Source organism: Lepidochelys kempii, chromosome 24, assembly GCF_965140285.1.
Source record: "Lepidochelys kempii isolate rLepKem1 chromosome 24, rLepKem1.hap1, whole genome shotgun sequence".
Classification (NCBI taxonomy): Eukaryota; Metazoa; Chordata; order Testudines; family Cheloniidae; genus Lepidochelys; species Lepidochelys kempii.
Genome location: NC_136403.1, coordinates 12,325,355 through 12,330,664, shown reverse-complemented (window position 1 = coordinate 12,330,664; position 5,310 = coordinate 12,325,355). Strand labels below are relative to the sequence as shown.

Here is a 5,310-nt window from a genome sequence, read left to right as displayed (position 1 = left end):
CCATAGACTGTGTGTGGTGCTCACCCCAAACCTGAGCCCCATAGACTGCGTGTGACGCTAAACCCCTTGCCTGAGCCCCATAGATTAAGTGTGGTGCTCACCCCAAACCTGAGCCCCAGAGGCTGTGGCGCCTGATCCCCTACACTGGGCTGGTAGGACAGGTCTGCCTGATTGCAGGCCAGAGCCCTAACTGTTGGCAGCCCTGCCCTGCCTAAGTGCTGGGTGAATGAACCGTTGTAGCCCGCCCAGATCACCAGCCAGAGCCCAGACTGTGTACGGCCCACCCTGCTTGAAGGATGGCCCCCTTGTGAATTGCTAATTTCCCCGCTCTTGTTCTGCTTAGAGAAGGCTGTAGCAGACCCAAATTGTGAGGAGGCGTGTCCCCCACCCCCTCCCCGATGTGGGGGGACGGCCTCACCAGCTTACAGTCCCCAGTCTTGGTCGGGCCCCTAAAATACTCCTGTAATACAACACAGCATCCAAGTGTCATACCCCAGCCAGCCACACATGCCCGCCCTCTCCTCACCGCACCATCCTAGTACCCAGCTGGCCACCCCCACACTTCTCCCCAACACCCAGCCACCCCCCACTCCTCCCATCACCACCCCAGAGACCAGTCAGCCACACAACTCCACTCACCCACCTGCCTTAACTGTAGACACCCAATTGTCCAAGCAGCACTCCACCATCTCCACCCAGCTCCAAGCACCCACACTCCAGCACCAATCACCCCAGTAGCCCCTCATCAGCCAGAAAACAACCCCCAGGCCTTCCAGCAGCCACAGGCAACCAACAAATACCCCTTTCTCTAGCAGGTCCAACACCCACCACTTCCAGCAGGCCAGCACTCATGCCAGAAACAGCCACCAGCTTCCCCAACCCAGCCCCACACACTTACCCCAGATGCAGTTTTGTGCAGCTCCACATCCTGCCCCCAGGCTGGGTTGGCCAGTAACTGAACATGGTCATAAGGGAAGTCATAAAAATGCAATTTAGCTGATTAATTAAGTTGCATAAAATGTCACACATGGAGCATCACAAAACTTGGCAGCTCTGAAATCAGTCGTACTAACTGCAGTTTTCTGTTCTATAAATTGTTAAACATGATGAGAACATGGAAAGGGAATCCAACAAGCACAAAAACCTCATGTGCAGGAAAAAATCAAAATGCACAGTGTGAGAACAGGATAGGAAGCCTGTAGTCAGGAGCTATAATTCATTATCAGGCAGAGAGAGCAAGCTTTTAAAATACAGCCATGCATATGAAATAAGCAGAGACCAGATTTATCTTGGGAAATAACAATTAAAACAAAGGGATCTAAAAAAATAATCTGTCCCTTTGACTTCTTCTTAAAAAGCACAGTATTCTTGTCAAAATATCTTCTGACAACAAAAGGCAGCAATCTCTGCATCGAGACATTGCTACAGTGTTTAAAGAACAGGTGGGGCTAAAATATCAAAGCATGCAAGAGAAAACAAAAGGGTAAAAAAGAACAATGGGAAATACTCTGAGGAAAAAAATTTGAATCAGAGGCCTGTGCACAGACATGAGAGAGGAGAGTACTGAGAGGGATAGCAGTACAGAAGTTATCAGGCAAAGTCATTCTTTTCCTTCTAAAACCCTCTAGGGTGAAGTAAATATAATTAACTTACATCCTTACCTGAGTGAGTGCAAAATAAAAGACACCTGCCTGGAGATCATCTCTGCCGGGACTCGAACCCGGAACCTCTGGATTAGAAGTCCAGCGCGCTCGTCCATTGCGCCACAGAGACCTCACTACAAGAACAGCATCAGTACCAGAGCTGAAAATGCACATACCTTCTGCATCACTGCAGGGTTAATCTCAGCATCCTGCTATTTCTGTGCAGCTACAGGGGCATAAGGAAAACCTGGAGCTAAAATCCATCTCACTCCTCAGCAAAATAGGCTATTCTCAACATCCCCCTCCTTCCATTGGGAGTGAGGGAAGAGAGTAATTCTGGATATGATCTATATCTCATCCCCAGCTCTAAGAGCGATACTACAAAAACCCAGATCTAGGATTGTCCTCTGTAGCCCCGACAGGGTCATCTCAGCATCTCCAACACTAACAAAGACAGAACTAAATCCTGGAATAGGATTAACCACTGCATCCCTGACAGGCTCATCTCAGCATCCCCAGAACAAGGCCAGGCAAAGAGCTAAATGATTCAGCGTTCCCTCCCACTCCCTGCTTCTGTCCATAACCCCATCGCTCATTGGGGAAAGGCTGGTTGGCTATTATGCAGAAAATTGTGGCTTTGTGGCTGTTATGGGGAAAGCTATGTTACAGCATGCTACAGTAAAAAAATAAGAGAGTCATCTTTTTATTTTTATTCTAAAAGCGTCTTGGCACTCAGGTTTTTAATAATTGTTATTAAGTGTATTTCCCATTAGAAAAGTGTTACAGAACGGTCATTAATCATTTAAAAAGCATAAGAAGATCATTAAACACCTACATTCATATAGAAGAGACACAGAAATGTAATAAACCAGTGGCTTCCAATAAATCCTGTTACACATTCCTAAATTACATGGTTTTTATAGGGCTGCAATTATCTAGAAATATCTTTATTCAACACTCCACAGATATGCTCTGAACTGGTACAGGAAGACACATTAATATAATACACGGGAATCTAAAATTCAGTTCAGGCCACAATTATGTGGGCCCTGTACAAGTTTGAATCATTGAACTTTAGTTAAAAATTATTCAAAAACCCAGATCACTATCCCATTATCTACCCCACTCAATTTAGCAAGTCCAGTTTACACAAATTCTGGAAAGAGACTTGTTCTGTAGCTCGCTGGTTTGGAAGACAAAGGCCATGACTTTTTGTGAACAACACTATAAGTAATGAATGTGACAAACATGACACCTAAGCAATAGGGAACTAACACCCAGAGCTAGACTCCATCCTGCAATCCCACCATTCCAGACAGGTGCTCAGATGCTCCTTGGTATGCGTCCCAGTAATACCAGGGGGAGCAGAGGGGGAGAGATGGGATGGTCCTTAGCATCTCCAGTATTAATGAACTTCAGTGCTATACAATTCACAGAACACAAGATAAAGGGAAGTCACTAAACAAAATGATTGGCTTTCCCCTTTACTGCGGCTTTATGTTAATAGATTCATAGATTCCAGTGCCAGAAAGGACCATAGTGATCATCTAGTCTGAGCCCCTGTATAGCACAGGCCACAGAACTTCCCCAAAGTAATTCTCAGAGCAGGTTTTTTTTTAAAACATCCAATCTTAATTTTAAAAATTGCCAGGGATGGAGAATCCACCACAACCCTTGGTAAATTGTTCCAATGGGCAATTTTTGATAGAGGGTAATTTATGCCTTATTTTCAGTCTGAAAGATTAAAGTTTAAAGGTGTCCCTGATGCTGTTTCTAAATTAAAAAGAGTTCACTTGTGGCTTTACAGCCATGTAAGCAGATAGGCTGTTGCCCTGAAGAGTTTGTCCTTGAAACCTGTAGCACAGCACCACAAAGAGATGGGGGAAATATGGAAAGAATCTTTTTCCATTTCGTCTGTCCTATTTTCCTCCTTTGCCCAGTTTTGGTTTCTATCTGTTTTTAGAGATTTTATGCAGCATTGTGTTAAATTTCTTTATTGTTTAATGTTTTCTGCTAATTTTATCATTAGAAATATCCCACCTTGCCTCTGATTATCAGATCTTAGCTTGCCTCTTTTTGCTGGGAGCCTTTGGAAGTATTTTTGGAGGTTCTATATGATGGTATGACAGCAACTTGAGCTGCAGGACTCTACCCCTAGTGATGGAGTTCTGACCAGCATAAAACTTCTGTTACCTCCACCCCATTGCAGGTGTGTGTCTTAACTGGGAAGCAATTGCACATCCACAGAGCATAGCAGGTGGTAAGGCGTTTTGTGTGTAGTTAAGAGAGCAGGGTGCGAACAGACTGTCGTAAACCAACACACTTGGAAACTGTGTGCTGAAGTCTTTGCTAAACTGATTATAGTGAACTGTGAAATGTTCACACATTGTCTAGGACTGAGAAATAATACAAATAGATCTAGAAAGGCTAGAGCTATGAAAAGAAAATGACAAAATTAGGCTGACCCTAGAAAACTGCATGTAATAAATCTCGGGCAAAAATGCAGTACACACATACGTAAAGGGAGGGAGACACTTGCAAAGATGCAGTAGTGAGAGAGCCCTGGTGGAGCGGAGGTTGTGGACCATAAAGTTGGTATGATCTTGCAATGTGACAGTGTCAGAGAACATCAACACAATTGGTTGGGCCATTCCTGTATTCTTATGTAAATTGTTGGCTGCATAAAGTGCACTGAACCATGGGATAGGGAGATAAGTAGTCCATTTTAATAAACTTTAGGGAGACCACACCTGGAATGCCATGTGCAGGTCAGGACATTTCATACTAGAAGGGCCTTGGCAGAGCAGACAGAATTCAGAGTTGGAGCATGAGTTTATGAGGAACCATTAGAAGAACTCAGGGTGAGGGTCTGTGCTATATCTCATAGCAGCCCAGCACAACAGAACTCAGAGCCTGGGGGCAAAATGAGGAGTCTTTAAGCCACCTTTGTGTCCTAGATGCTGAGCTGCACTGGGGCTGGAGGGGGATTATGTTATGGCGGCCTCCCTGGACAGCTCTATAGGCAGTGGCACCACCAGGAATGCCCACAGCATTATGTACTACATGAACATCTCCTCCTTCCCTTGCTCTCCCACCTCTGGCCCCTGACCTTGGCATGGTCCCTATGCCAGGATTAGCAGAGGGACATCTGTATAGCATCTGAGGGCAGACTGTGCACTGATTCCCTCTAGTGGGTCCCAGGGCTACTTATGCAGCTGGCACAGTAAACAGGGGCTTGACTGGTGGGGAGAATTCTTCCCATAGGGACTTAGGCCCAGATTCAACAAAGGTGCCTTGCCACCCAGTGGAATTCTCAGCCCCGAGCTAGGTGCCCAGGCTCCCCAGACAATGCATGGGGCTCTTAAGAAAGGGATGCTCAGAAGCCCTCAGCAGAAAACCACCTAAGCTAGAGACAGAGGGAATGCAAAGGAAAGGGAAGGGGCTTAGAGGAAGACAGTTTAGGTAGCCTAAGCTGCTGATCTGGTGCACCCAAGATAGGCACCTCCCTCCACTTGGGATCCTCAGCCACGAACCCTCTCCTGCAGCTACACACCTGTCATGGCCAGGTCATAGGCAGCCAGACCTAGTGGTCAGAGCCAGGGTCCACAGTCAGGGGATGGCAGTCAAGAGTCGGCTGGGTCAGGGAACCGGGCATTCAGAAGCAGGA

At 46.2% G+C, this 5,310-nt stretch overlaps 1 long non-coding RNA gene and 1 other non-coding gene across 2 annotated transcripts in view; both read right to left on the bottom strand.

Moving 5' to 3' along the window:
* The window catches only part of LOC140902693 (uncharacterized), a 12,782-nt gene extending 10,645 nt beyond the window's left edge, over nucleotides 1-2,137 (bottom strand). The window contains exons 1-2 of the long non-coding RNA XR_012156106.2: nucleotides 1,662-2,137; nucleotides 899-955 (exon numbers count right to left, since the gene is read on the bottom strand). This is a non-coding gene — a long non-coding RNA (uncharacterized LOC140902693). The remainder of the gene's footprint in view (nucleotides 1-898; nucleotides 956-1,661) is intronic.
* On the bottom strand, nucleotides 1,700-1,773 carry TRNAR-UCU (transfer RNA arginine (anticodon UCU)). Its single transcript has one exon. It is a non-coding gene; the product is annotated as a tRNA-Arg (tRNA).
* Nucleotides 2,138-5,310: the final 3,173 nt, after the last annotated feature.